This window comes from Delphinapterus leucas, chromosome 3, assembly GCF_059928025.1.
Source record: "Delphinapterus leucas isolate spDelLeu-1000000601 "Yukka" chromosome 3, BTC_Dleu_Yukka2, whole genome shotgun sequence".
Taxonomy (NCBI): domain Eukaryota; kingdom Metazoa; phylum Chordata; class Mammalia; order Artiodactyla; family Monodontidae; genus Delphinapterus; species Delphinapterus leucas.
In genome coordinates, this window is record NC_143131.1 from 131235435 (window position 1) to 131250899 (window position 15465).

Here is a 15465-nt window from a genome sequence, read left to right on the forward strand (position 1 = left end):
TTAGAAGCTGCTTGAAGGCAAGGACCAAAGCTGATTCATTTCTGTCCCCAGCTCCCAGCAGCGGTGCACCTTGCCCAGTCATAAAACTAGTTGCTGCCATTTATTCCAGGATTGCAATAGACCAAGTTCTGGGCTAAGCACTTTATCTTAAAATGGCATATTTTATCCCAGTGAATCCTCAAAGCCACTCTGCAAGGAAGGTATTTCTATACTCATTTTATGGATTAGGACACTGAAAGTCAACCAGTTTACAGACTTTATTACAGCATTAATAAATTCAAAACTCCCCATTATGTGTTGCTCTCCTTCCCTCACCCTTCACCGTCTACACTCCTCCAAAGTCCTCAAACTTACCCAGCTTCCTTCTGCCTCAGGGCTTCATCTGAACAGATTCCTTTGTCTCCATTATGCCCCCATTTTCCACCCAGTGCAGCCTCTCCTAACCCTTAAACTAGTTCATGCCCTCTTGGAATTTGCTCTCATAGCTTCCCTGACTTTTGGTTCATGGCATTTGCCACATTTTGTAATTCAATATATTGTGGGATTATGCAGTTCCCTTCTGTCTCCTCCATCAGTATAAGCTCCTTGGTGACAGGCCCCATATCCGTTTTGCTTGTCATTTTGTCCCCAGTGCCTGGTTAAGTGCCCAGCATAAAGTAGGCATCCAGTAAACATTTATTGAAGGAATGACCATCTGACTTTAAAGCATATGCCCTAGTTACCATGCAAAGCAGAAAAAGTAGATGCTCACTAATGACTGTATCAATGAGAGAAGAGATGGAGGAGATGATCAGCCACAAGGTGCCAGCTAGGAAAGATCAAATACTTGGCTAGTAGAAAATATGAAGACCCAACAGGCGGGTGGTTCACTTTCAGCAAAGTAGGCTTCCTGTATGGCAATCATGAAAATGATTTGCTCTCCCACTTTCTCTTTTCAGTAACTGCTGGGAGCCCACGACCAGAACAGCCGTCAACTGAAAATGAAGGAACAGCTCAGCTCATGTCAGAACGGAGTCTTTAAGGGCGTCTCTATTACTTCCTCCAAGCACTTCACACCCAGCCTCCTGGAAGGGCTGCTCCATCAGCCCAGCCCCTGAAATCACGTGGGTGATCTTTTTTTTTTTTTTTTTCCAAATTGCGTTTTCAAACTTTCACTTAAAGGAAGATGACGGGTGGGAGTGTATGACCTGAAGTGACAAGAAAATCAATAGCAGGCTTTCAGAGTCATTCTGGATAAAAGGCCCAGGGGTCACATTATAGAAAGGAAGGGGAAGGAAGGGACAGTGGGGAATCTGCTGGAGGCCTACCAGATCTTCTCAGAAGGTGTGCTCCCTTTGCCCTGGGGGTGGGAAGGAATGGCTAGATAGAGCCCCAAGCCTAAAGCTTATGTATTGAGTCCTAGAACGTGGAGGCTGGGAGGCGCCTGTGAAATGGATCAAATCCTAGCCCTTTGTTTTATTCAATATGTCTGTCAAAAGCCCAGTAAGTCAGACTTACTACCCACAGTAAGTCAACCCAGGGGCCAGACCAGGACCCTGGGTTCCTGATTCCCACACCAGGGTCTTACCGTTACATCAGGAGAGTCCAATGTGTGAGGCACAATAATGGCCCCCCAAATATGTCCATGTCCTAACCCCAGAACCTGTGAATATGCTACCTGACATGGCAAGACTTTGCAGATGTGATTAAGTTAGGATCTTGAGATGGGGAGATTATCCTGGGTTATCTGGATAGGTCCAATGTAATCACAAGGGTCCTTATGAGAGGGAGGCAGGAGGGTCAGAGTAAGAGGAGATGTGATGACAGAAGCAGAGATGGACCCAGGCAGCCTCCAGAGGTTGGAAAAGGCAAAGCAAGGGATTGTCCCCCTACAGTCTCCAGAAGAACCATAGCTGCCAGCCTATTTTAGACTCCTGACCTCCAGAACTGTAAAGTAATAACTCTGTGTTGCATTAAGACACTAAGTTTGTGGTGATTTGTTATAGCTGCAATCAGAAAGTAATACATCCTGTGATACCACTCAACCCACATGCTAATCCTGCAAATCCCCCAGAGACAGGAAGAGTCAGGGAGTGCATCCATACTTGAGTGGCACTATGTCATAGTGATTATGAGCACACACTGCAGAAACAAGCCCAAAGACCATCCACAGGAGAATGGATAGATACATCGTACCTACTCACACACTGCAGAAAAGCATACGACAGTTCAAAAGAACAAACTTCTGAAACACGCAACGACATGGATGAAGCAATGACATTGGAGAGAAACAAGCCAAGACACAAAAAGATTATGTAATGAATGATTCCAGTTGCATAAAATTCAAGCACAGACTGGGGACTTCCCTGGCGGTCCAGTGGTTAGGATTCTGCTCTTCCACTGCAGGGGACACGGGTTCGATCCCTGGTTGGGGTACTAAGATCCCACTGCTGCATGGCACAGCCAGAAAAAAAAAAAAGAAAAAAAAATTCAAGCACAGACAAAGCAAATCTATGGTGATAAAAATAAAAAATGGTGGTTATCCTGGAGGGAGAGTATCAAAGACAAGAGTGATAAAAAGAGCCAGCTGGGACGGGAAATGTTCCCTGTCATGATCTGCTTACATATGGTATACATACCTAAAACTCCACTGAGCAGTGTGCTTGGGATTCGCTCACTTCCCTATAAGTTATACTGCAGTTTAATCTCAGCTCCAGCATTGCCTGTGTGACTTTGGGCAGGTTACCAAGCTCATCTGTGACTGCATTTCTCATCTGTGTAATGGGAATATTAACAGCTCCTGCCTCATAGAGTTGCTGTGGGTTAGTATATATAAAGTGCTTACCACTGGGCCTGACACATGGTAAGTGCTTCCTAAACCCTGCTCATTGTTCGTTGGGTGTGAATGCAGGGGTGAGCTGGAGCCAGTGCCCACCTGCACATGGGAGCCGATCTTGTGTCTCACCTCCCAACTCCACAATCACACATTATGCTGGAAGCACAAAAAAAATCAGCCATGGTGGGAGTATTTACACCCTCACTACTGGCCAAAGCGGCAAGTCAGTGCCTTTTGTGTTGCCTTGTTTGGAGAGCCCACATACCGCTGTGTACATGGCTGACACCAGACCTTCTCTGGACAGTGTTTCACTTTAGGAAAGGGGAAGAGAAGATGGGGGACCTGTGGTGACGAAAGCAGGACCTGCCACCTCCTCTCCACTCCTCACTGGCCCAGGAGGCTGGAAGGCGCTCAAAGAGCCAGGCTCTAGAGACTTGAGTATGGGCCTCATGATGGCATCAGAGTCCCCCACCAATGTCTCTTTTCTCTTCTCTCACCCCTGGGCTTTAGCCACTTAACCCAGCCTTTCAGACCCCATCTCCCCTTAATATGTGCCTTGTGAGAGGCCTGGCCCACCTTCCCACCCATCCCCTAGCACCAGGGACCCCTCCAGCCAACCCCTCCCCAGCCCTCAGAGAACTGCCCAGAGTCACACTCCCTGTTCCTTCTCTACCTGGAACCAACTGCCCTCAGATCCTCTTTGAATCAGCTCTTTCTCATCCTTAATGTCTTAGCTCAAAGGTCACCTCTTCAGAGAAGCCCTTCTTGGCCTCACTCTCTCACTCTCCATCACGCCACTCATCACTGACTGAAATTCTTGTATGTGTGACTGTCTGCCTATTTAGTGTCTGATTCCCAACTAGGATGTTAATTCCAGGATACACACTATTTTCATCATCCCTATTCTATATATCAAGAAACCGAGGACTGCAGAAGTTAAATAATTTACCCATATGGTCACAAAGCCAAGAAGTGACAGAGCTGGGATTTGAACCCATACAAGCCGACATGCTTAGCTGCTCTGTCATGATGGACTGCCAGAAAAGCAGGGCAGTGTAGGCAACTGGTGAGTCCAGAGAGAAGTCAGGTGAGCAGGAGCCTAGGTTGGGTGTAGGGGGTGAATAAGGGGCACACCTGCCAAGCTAAGGAGTTTGACAGTCTGGCTGGAAGTAAGTCTGACGTCCCAAGGCCAGTGAGTAACAAGGTGTAGAGAGCAATAAAAGGCCCATAGGAGGCATCGAAGCAGTGCGTGCAGAATGTGCCTTTATTCACTTATTTATAGAGGATGAGAAATTAATCAAGGGCCCATGCTTTGAACTACCAGCGCCTTCTCTTCTCCTGCAGCAGGTCAGTTGGTATGATTAGCTAGCACCGGGGAAGGAAGCCAAATTCTCTGCTTTTCTCTGAGACTCGCAGACTCCCTGTTACAGGGCCTTTCCCAAGCCAGGAAATCAGTCCTTTGGCCAGAGAAGCATTGGCTCCATGCAGGAAAGCGGGGATCAGGAGTGGGAATGGGGGAAGCCAGCTGGGGCAGTGAAAAGAGTACTGGACAGGAGGAATCCTCAAGCCCCATAGGACCATGTCGAGCACTTAGCGCAGTGCCTGACACGTACTGAGCGCTCAGGAAATGCTGGGTGGTGGTGGTGGTCCCAGGTCTCTGTGACCTTAGGCAAGTCATAGTCTTTCTGTGTTCCCCTTCCCTCATATGCAGAAGACAGTTGAAAAGAATTGCCTGCTGGGCCCTCCTCTCAGAGAAGCTAAGGGGTGCTCAGCACAGTGAGTGGTAGCAGCCTCATAAATGCTTATGGAATGACTATAGTGCGTGTTAACCGTAAAAACCTTTAAAAACCTAAGTTGTTATTTCAACAGCCATCTGAAAATACGATAAGATGTCTGGGCAGGTGCTGAGGTCCCCTCACTGGGTTCACTCCGAGAGCAGCTGGGAGGGGAGACGCTGGCATGGAGTGCCGGCTGGGGCTCCCCTCTGGGGACAGTGCTATTTAGAGAATTGGCTTTAGAGCCCAACAGTGAGAGTTCAACTCCCAGCCCAGCTACCTGTTAGCTGTGTGGTTTTAAGTTCCTTCCTCTCCCGGATCCTTGGTTCCCTCTCCTCAAAAACTGCAATAATAACAGTAACTGCCTTATATGATTGTTTGGAAAATTCCTTGATACAACGGACAAGTAACTGACATATTGGGCCATTAACACGAAATGGCTTTTTTTCCTTCTATTTCTGCCTCTAGTTGTACCCAGTCAGCTCCATCATCTTACCCACTTGATGATGATCACTTCAGCAGATGCCAAACATTCTGGTCATTTAAAGCCCATTTCTTCCTTCCTCCTAGTGTGGGTTGGACCGATGGCTCAAGAAACAGGACCAGAAGTGGGCAGGGGCTTGGCCTGCTCATTCATGCCCCCTCCTCCCTGCACCTCCCTCCCTCTCTGAGTCTGGGTCTTTCCTTCCTCCTCTGACATCTAGTGTCCAAGGTGGGTAGCTGATGTGTCACCCATCTGACCTCCTGGGGGTGGGGGGAAGTGTCCCTGGCCTCCCAGAGGGTCAGCGACTTTCCACGAGGTGCTGGTGGCCTCTGCGGATGTGGTGGTCCTTGTTGTGGTGGTGCGTCTTCGTTTCTTAGGGTGGTATTTAACTTCACTCAACGGCAGCTCTGCAGACCCCCCAGAGAGCAGCAGCCTACTCTTCCTCAGCCCTGCCAGGGCCATGATGGCCCTTCTCCTCTCTTGCCAGCCTCAGGCCCTGCCATGCGAAGGAAGTCTCCAGGCTCCTTCACATGGAGCTGCAGGACCCAGGCCTTTGGGTCCTTAAGCACTACTACACACCAGCTCCCTACTCACTGTAGGGGAGGGAAGATTTTTCCTCAACCCTTTTAAGGTCCCCGACTGGGTCTGAAAATTAAACTGACAGCCAAATTAAGAGGAGAAAAGCATACATATATATCTAAGTAAGTTTTACACGCAAGCCTTCCAAAGGAAATGAAGACCTGAGGAAATGATTAAACCCGCATCTTTTTAAAATTTTATATATTTATTTATTTTTTACGGTACGCAGGCCTCTCATTGTTGTGGCCTCTCCCGTTGCGGAGCACAGGCTCCGGACGCGCAGACCCAGCTGCCATGGCTCACGGGCCCAGCCGCTCCACAGCATGTGGGATCCTCCCAGACCGGGGCACAAACCCGTGTCCCCTGCATCGGCAGGTGGACTCTCAACCACTGCGCCACCAGGGAAGCCCTAAACCCGCATCTTTTCATGCTAGGTTTGATAAAGAGTGGACATCCTGGAGGAATATGGCAGGTCAAGTAGTACGAAGCCAGTGTAGGGAACTGGAGGAAACTTAGCAAGGCCAGTGCGTTTGGATTCTTCTCCATGATCCTTTGTCTTCAGAGATGAGGATGCCCCTTTCCTCAGGGTGCAGGCAGGCAGAGGCCAGGTCAGTGGCAAACAGCTAAATTGCCACGAGCACTCAGCACCTTGTCCGTTGTAAACTGTAGCAGCGCTTCCGCGAGGGGCTGCAGCCAGCAGGTGAGGGACTCGGGGCGCCCTGAGAGGAGAAGGGCTCTCATATGAGTGCCTTGTGACCCATCTCAGGGGAGGGAGGATGGGGTCAGAGTGACCTTCCTGCTTCTGCTGTCTTCTCAAACTCCTTCGGCCTAAAATGTTTAGCATACCAAGGTGCTCTCTATGGGGGTAGGTGTCCTGAACCCCCCTCATCACTCAGTTGGGCCAGGCTGCTCCAGCTGTCTTCCCTGCCTTCCTCAGCACCAGTGTCCATGTTCATGACCGCCCCCAGAATCCGGGGACCCAGGCTGAGTGCACCCACACTGGCTCACCACGTTCACGATGGCGTAGACTCTGCCGCTCAGCAAATGTCCACCTGTGAAACTCTGTCCACCAGAGTGACCTGTAAGTCTCGCCTTCTTGCAGGACCGCCCCCATACTGCAGGAGGGATTCCCTGGGAGTCCTCCCACCCTCCACCCTTTGACTGGCCTCTGGGGTGTGTGGTACAAGGGAGGGGGAGCTGGGGGAGCTCTCACGGGAGCACTGCTCCCCACGAGGCCGAGGCCGCAATTCTGCCCCTCTCCTTGGTTTTCGATTACACACCAGAAGGGGAATGCGGGGCTGGTGGGGGGTGGCTGGACTAGTCTGCTGCCTTCCAGTGGGCCCTGGGGGGCGGGAGTCTGGACACTGCTGCTGGCAGTCCTCATCAGAACAGGGAGAAAGCAGCACTTCTGGATTCTCTACTCTGAACTCTAGGCGTCAGTTCAAGGGGAAAGGACAAGTTCCCTCAACATCCTGTTACGCGGAGAAGTGTTTACCGCAGCAGATAGCAAGTGCTCACCTCAATTCCAGTGTTAGCTGCTCGACCCTCCTCTGACTGCCTTCTGCTGGGCCCCTTGTCCACATGCCCCAGTCTACCGAGCTTCCTCCTGCTCTTCAGACCCGCCTCTGGGTCCTCCCACATTCCATCCCCTCTCCCTCCTCCCCTAGCTCACTCCTCGTCATTTAGGACTCAGCTGGAGGGTGGCACCCTCACGGAAGCCCTTCCTGACCATCCCTGCATGAGGCACTCCTACTAGGTATTCCCATACCCATCCTGTCCTGTTAGAATGCATTTTTCCAAGAGAAAGAGAGCTTATATGAGGAATCTAAGAAGAAATGGTACAAACGAACTTATCTGCAAAACAGAAACAGACTCACAGACTTGGAGAACAAATTTATGGTTGGGGGGTGGGGCGCAGGGGCGAGGATGGGGAGAAGGGATAGTTAGAGAGTGTGGGATTGACATGTACACACTGCTCTATTTAAAATGGATAACCAACAAGGACCTACCGTATAGCACAGGGAGCTCTGCTCAATATTATGTGACAACCTAAATGGGAAAAGAATCTGAAAAAGAATAGACACATGTATATGTGTAACTGAAATACTTTGTGGCACACCTGAAACTATCACAACATTGTTAATCAACTATACTCCAGTATAAGATAAAAAGTTTAAAAAAATGCATTTTTCTCACAGGCTTATTTTTCAGTTTCTGCTACTAGAATGAGGACCATGTCTACTGAGTTCTCCAAGGCCTTTACTGCTAGCACAGTGGCTGGTACAGAAAACTGCTCAATACCTGTTTGTTGAATGGAAAAAATAATAATTAGCTGTTCTTTTTTAAGGCAATTTACTGGTAAAGCTCCCATGTCCTGGGGGGTTGGGAGGCCTAAGGCCTGGACAACTTGAAGCCCTCTGCTCTTCCCTTTAAAGAGGCAAGGAAACCCCTGAGCAGAGGAGACAGGCTCCCCCTCGCCCTGCCTTTCTGCAACTCTCCCCCAGGGTGCTCGCTGTCAGCAGATTTGATGAGGCCTAGGGGAGCTATGTGGAAAGAGAAAGAAAAAGAAAGAGACTCAAACCTAACTCTATGAAGCTAAAAGGTCACCAGGGCCCATTTCTCCTCTAAGGTTTCAGGCCTCCCTCCCTCCTGTCTGTGTTAATGAGGCAGTTACTAACTAATGTTCCATCTGAGAACAACCAAGTTGGTTAAGGGCTTGGGACCAAGTCTGCGGCCATTAACCAGCTAATAGGTGAGAAAGAACGTGTGGGCCAGCACTTGGATGGCTGTCAGACACCGCTGGGCCGTGCAGCAAAGTAGATCCTCCTTTTAAATCTCTTCCTTGGCCACCCTCTGGTCATGTGACCTTTGCTAAGTCAGGGAAGCTCTCAGAACCTGATCAGCAAACAGGGATTCATTCATTCCACAAATATCTGCTGAGTACCCACTGTGTGCCAGGGCCAGACAGAGATTTCACTCTTTCCATTTTCCAGTGGTTTTAAGGAGACGAACTACTGACTCAAATGCTTCCAGGGCCTAGACAGATAATGGAAATGAAGAGGTAGGGGGAAAACTGTGGTGTGCCTGCCTGGTCTAAAGGGACAGCAGATACTCAGCTCCAGATGGTTGTTGCCAGGAACTTCCATTACTTTTAGAAAATCTGAAAACCTGTATTTTTATGTGAAAATCTTACAATTTTTCAATGTTGGCAACTAATTCAAAATTTTAAAAATTTCCAAGCAGGTCAAACACATGGGCTAGATTTGTCTTGCTAGATGCTAGCTGGTGACCCCCGGGAAAGGCTATGAAGTAACTGATGTGATACACCCAGCTCAGAGTCTCTTGCCTTAGCTTAGCTTTTATCAGTATACCTGTGATTTATAATACATACCCAGGGCTTCCCTGGTGGCGCAGTGGTTGAGAATCTGCCTGCCAATGCAGGGGACATGGGTTCAAGCCCTGGTCTGGGAAGATCCCACATGCCGCGGGGCAACTAGGCCCATGAGCCACAACTACTGAGCCTGCACGTCTGGAGCCTGTGCTCTGCAACAAGAGAGGCCGCGATAGTGAGAGGCCCGCACACCGTGATGAAGAGTGGCCCCCGCTTGCGGCAACTAGAGAAAGCCCTCGCACAGAAACGAAGACCCAAGACAGCCAAAAAAACAAATAAATATATAATACATACCCAGTTCCCAGAGAGCTCTTAGCCCAGAAGGGGAAATGGGGTATACATATGTAAAGGTAGGAGCTATAGTCGAAAATGTTCATGTGAATCACAAGATATCTGTAGAGAATGGAGAGATCATTTCCCTAGAAAAGAAGACAGGCTTCTTGGAAGAGGTGGCATGGGCTGGGCTCAGGAAGACTTGTGAAACCCAGTGGTCCCCAGCCACATGATCATACAGAGAATTTCAACTCCTTAATCTGAAATGTAATCAGAAATGTCACTTGATACTGTGTTTTTGACTAGGAAGACTCAGTGTCATAAAGATGACAATTCTCCCTAAAGTTAATGTATAAAAACTTGGTAGTCCCAATAAAAATATCTTCAGATTATTCCTGCAGCTAAACAAGTTGATTATAAAGTTCATTTGGAAGAACAACAAATAATAGTGAGAAAATCCTGAAAAAGAAGAACAAAGAGCAGGGGCTTAACCCTACTAAATACTAAAACATGCTATGAAGCCTCTATAATTAAAATGAAACAGAACAGGAAAGTCAGAGAAAGACCCATTCGTATGCAAATTTAATATGCGATAAAGACAACAGCTCAAATCAGAGGAAAAATGATAGACTTTTAAATTATATTCAGATCATTGGAGAGCCATATAGAAAAAGATAAAATTGCATCCATTCCTGTCACACATCAGGATAAATCCCAAATAGATCAGAAATGTAAAGGTAATAAAGCAAACCATACAAGCACTAAAGAAGAAAAAACATTGTTGAATTCTTCTGTAGTCTGGGAATGGGGAAATCATTCCTATGACTTAACAGGGAAAATATAGCTAAATTGATTACATTCTAAAAAATTTTGGGCACAGCAAAAGTTGTTATATGCAAAGTGAAAAGATAAACAACAAACTGGGAATAATATTTGCAACTTACATTGCAAAGAGTTCATGTATCTATTATATAAAAGAACTTCTAAAATTAGAGAAGAAAAAACCTATAAGCCTATAGAAAAATAGGCTAGAGGATTGTACCAACGGTCCACAGAGAAAGAAGTGCAAGTGGCTCTTATTTTGAAAGATGCTCAAATTTGCTCATAAGAGAAATGTAAATTAAAACTATACTGAGGTATAATTTCTCACCTGATATTCAACTGGAAAAAATAAAAGTTTGACATTCTCTGTGGGTGCATCTCTGGAGAAACAGGATCTCAAGCTTTGCTGGTGGAAATGCATATTGTACAATCCCTATGGAGGAGAATTTGACAATATCTGGAAAACTTACACATTTACCTTTGAACCAGCAATCCCATTTCTAAAAATATAACTCAAATATACACTGGCAAAACATGAAAAGATATATACACAAGGCTATTCACTGAGAACTGCTTGTAGCAGTGAAAGATTGGAAACAACAACGATTACATAAATTACAGTACACTCATACAATGACAGGGCAACCAACCAACCTGGTTTGGGACACATGGAACTTTCAGTGCTAACACCAGGAGAGTCCTAGGCAAACCAGGACACGTTAGTCACTCTTACAATTGAGAACTATGCAACTGTAATGAAGGAATGAGCAGTATCTCTTTATACTAGTATGGAGTGATCATCAGGATACATAGTTACATGAAAAAAAGCAAAATGGAGGAAAGTATCAATATGTAGAGTATACTGCTACTACTTATTTAAATAAGGGGTGAATACAACACATACACACACACACACACACACACACACACACACAGCTTATGTTAACAAAAGAAAGAATAGAAAATAAACCCTTAATATTATTTTTAATTGTTATATATAAGGAAATGGGGTGAGTAAGGTGGAAGGTATAGGAATATGAGCTAGACTTCTATGAATAAATCTTATTTTGTAGATTCGATTTGGAATCTTGCAAATATTCTATATAATTATAAAATAAAATTATAAAAAGAAACTCCAAAAAATAAAAATATATGACCTCTGTTTCAGACGACAGAGTAACTGGGACTGGACCAGCCCTTCCACCATGGGAAAGCATATACAGTAACTACTGTTTTTAGATGTTTCACAGCAGGCAGTAGAGGACTGTAATCCATAAGAGAAATTTCCCTGGCTCTCTGCTTGGAGGTCCTGCTCCAGACCATGCAACACAGGGAGGTGGATTGCAAGCAGAGCACAGAAGTTTTGCTTGAGATGAGGGGTCAGATATTAGAGTTCAAGGCTACTGAGGCAGTTGGAACTGCAAGACTGGGTACCAGATACGAAGGACTTGTGTATAGAAAGAGTTGTGAAATCTGCATAGGGTGCCCTTAAGTCACCTTAAGTCTTTAGCCAAATGTAAAGAGTAGGCACACAAGACTAGATTCTGGAAAGCCTGGCAGAGAACAGCTACAGAGGAACTGTGAGCTGAATGCAGATTCCAAAAGTCACAGCTCTGGGATACATATGAGATCTGATCATCCAGAGCAGAGGGACCTGCTGAACACTCTAAACATTCAGCCGTGATACTGGAAAAGCCACGCCTTACAGTGTAGGGCTGTTATAGCTCCAGAGTAAAGACTACTCTAGACATACCTTAATGAAGCTTAAAAACAAGACTTCAAATGATAGAGCTGGCCCACTAGTAAATTAAGTGCCTGCCAGAAAAAAAATTCAAAACTCTTTAAAGAAGACACCACCAAATCCCAGACTCAACAACATATCATCCACAATACCTATCGTACAATCAAAAATTATGAAACCTGTGAAGAAACAAGAAAAGAAAAGGAGACCATAACCAGGAAAAATAATTAATAGTAATCAAGAGAAACAGATCCATAGGTGACACAGATATTGTAATTAGTAGATAATATCTTTAAAATGTCTATTATGAATACATTTTAAAGATTTCAAGGAAAATATAAATATAATGGGTGAACCTATAGAGGAATATCAGTAGACAAATGGCAACTATAAAACTGGAAATTCTAGAACTGAAAAGTATAATATAGGAAATGAAAATTTCAGTGGGACAAAACAGAAGATTTAGCACTGCAGGAGAAAAGGTCAATGCACTTGAATATATATGACAAGAGAATCAATTCAAAATGAAGCACAGAGAGGAAAAGGTTTTTAAAAAAATGAACAGAGCCTCACTGACTGCTGGCATAATATCAAGCAGTCTACCACATGTGTAATTGGGATTCCAGAAGTAGAGGAGATTGAGAATGGAAAAGAAAAAATATTTGAAGATATACTGGTCAATTTATTTTCCCCAAATTTGTTGAAAAATTCCAGTTTCCTTCAAAGAACTCAATGAACCTCAAGCGGGATAAACACGGAATAGATAAGCTACGTTATAGACAAATTGCTTAAACCAAAGAACACCTTAAAAGTAGCTAAGGCCAAAAGACAAGTATATGGTAGAGAAAAATGGAAAACCACCCACTTTTTATTACAAATAATGTGAGGCAGGAAAAAATATAAAGACATATTCAAAGTGCTGAGATAAAGGGGGAAAAACCACCCTGACAAACTAGAATTTTATATTCAGGGAAATAACCTTCAAAAATAAAAGCAAAATAAAGACATTTTCAGAACAAAAGCTGGAAGGATTTGTCATCAGAAGATCTGCACTGCAAGATATAGTAAAGTTCTTCAGGTGAAACATGAATCTAGCTGAAGAAATGGAGAGATGAAAATAGTAAATATGTAGGGAGATATAAAAGGTTTTTCCCTCCTTGTTTCTTAATTTTTGAAAATATAATGGGTGTTTTAAAGCAAAAGCAGTAATGTATTGTGGCGTTTATAACATGTGGAAGTAAAATGTATCATAGTAACAGAAAGGATGGGTAGGGAGTAAATGGAAATGTACTGTTGTAAATTTTTTATACTACATGTGAGTTAATACAATATTAACTCTAAGTAGACTATGATAGGTTAAGGATGCATACTGTTTCCATAAATCAGCCATTAGATATAAAACAGGGAAGTCTAAAAAGCCAACAGAGGAGATAAAATGGAATACAAAAAATAGAATACAAAAAAGAATGCAGGAAAGAAGGCAAAAAGGAAGAAAGAACATATGAACAAATATAAAGCAAATAGCAAGATTGTAGACATAAAGCTCACCATATCAATAATTATATGACTTCACATTAAATAGACTGAACACTCCAGTTCAAAGGCAGACATTTTCAGACTGTATAAAAAGGCAAGACCCAAGTACAGGCTGTCATCAAGAAATGCTCTTTAAATATAAAAGCACAGGTAAGATTGAAAGTAAATAAATGTGAAAGGATATGTCATGCATTATTAAGCATAAGAAGGCTGGGGTAGGCAAAGATTCCTTGGCTAGGACACAGAAAGTACTAACCATAAAATATTGATAAATTTATCTTCCCCAAAATCAAAAACTTTGCTTATCAAAAGACATCAATTAAGAGAATGAAAATGTAAGCCACAACTAGGAAAAACTATTCACAATTACATAAGTCTGACAAAGGCTTTTCATCTAGAATATATAAAGAACTCATATAACAATAACCAAGACAATTCCATTTTTTTAATGGCAAAACAATTGGACAGACACTTTCCAAAAGAAGATATACAAATGACAAATAAACAACTGAAAAAGTGCTTTATGTTATTAGTCGTTAGGGAAATGCAAATTAAAACCATAATGAGATACAAGTACAAATCCTTCAAAAAGGTAAAATTGAAAAGATGGACAACTTCAAATGTTGGCAAGGATGTGTATTGCTGACAGCACTGTAAAACTGGTCAACCACTTGGGAAAATGGTCTGGCAGCTTCTTATAAGGGTAAATATATACCTCCCAGCAATTCCACTCTTGGGAATTTACATAAGACTGCTCAGAAAAAGACTATGTGCAAGAATGTCCTGGATGCAGCTTTATTTATAATAACCAAAATGGGAGCAGTTTAACTGTCCATCAATAGGAGCTTGGATAAACTAATGATGAGTATTCGTCAATGGAATACAATACAACAGAACAAACTACTGATACACACAACATGAATGAATCTCAAAAACATTATGCTGAGTGAAAGGAGTCAAACACAAAAGAGTTCATACTATAAATCCATTTATATACAATTCCACAGGCAAACTGATCTATGGTGAAAGATATCAGAGGGGTGGCTACTTTGGGGTGGGGTATCAGGTGGGGTAAAGGCTGATAGTGACTAGGAAAAATGCACTGTGTTTTCTTTTATTCTCCCACTCACAGTACTTCTGAAACAAGATGTGTGGGGTTTTCCCCACATGGACTAATTCTCCAACACGAGCGGGATGTCCTACAATTCCATTCATTTCTGATACTACCTACCTAGAGTTAGTATCAGATGATCCCACAAGTTAAGGGCTCAGTCCCGCAAGGCTGCCTCCATTTCAGATGCCAAGTTCAAGTCCTATGTTGTCACCTGTACTTCTGACAGAATGGCTATAAATGGAGTTCCCATGACCCCTCCTTGGGTTTAATAATTTGTTAGAATGGCTCACAGAACTCAGGGAAACACTCACTTATGTTTACCAGTTTATTATAAAGGATGTAATACAAGATGAATAGCCAAATGAAGAGACACAAAGTGTGAGATTCAGAAGCACAGGAGCTTCTGTCCCTGTGGAGTTGGGGTGTGCCATCCCCCTGGCGCAGGATGTGTTCATCAGCCTGGAAGCTTTCTGAATCCCATACTTTTGGAATTTTTATGGAGGCTTCATGACGTAGGTGTAATCAATTACTGACTGAATTTCCAGCCCCTCTCCCCTCTCCGGAGAATGGGGCCTGGGGCTGAAATTACCAAGCTTCTAATCATTACTAGTTCTTTCTGGTGACCAGCCGCCATCCAGGATCCCACCAAGAGTCACCTCATTAGAACAAAGAATGCTCCTATTGTCCAGAAAATTCCAAGGGATTTAGAATCTTTGTGTCAGGAACTGGGGTCAAAGACCAAATATTAGAACAAAAGATGTTCCTAACATCCCTTTTCAGAAGAGATTTAGGAGTTCTTAATCAGAACTTGGAGGCAGAGACAAATATATATATTTATTATTTCACAAGGAGCTTTCTGGGCTGTGGACAATCTATATCCTGATTGGGCTGTGAGTTACATGGGTATATGCATTTGTCAAAGGTCATCAAACTGT

At 44.1% G+C, this 15465-nt stretch overlaps 1 protein-coding gene across 5 annotated transcripts in view; it reads left to right on the forward strand.

Annotated features, from left to right (window-relative positions):
* MFAP3 (microfibril associated protein 3) overlaps window positions 1-15465 on the forward strand; it is a 118648-nt gene that overhangs the window by 65217 nt on the left and 37966 nt on the right. For 3 of the 5 annotated variants that reach the window (XR_002646920.2, XR_016392828.1, XR_016392829.1), the window contains one exon: window positions 939-14309. The gene's annotated coding sequence lies outside the window, so the exon portion shown is untranslated. Of the gene's footprint in view, window positions 1-938; window positions 14310-15465 lie in introns of those variants that run through there. The other 2 variants (XR_016392831.1, XR_016392830.1) reach the window with 2 other exon arrangements.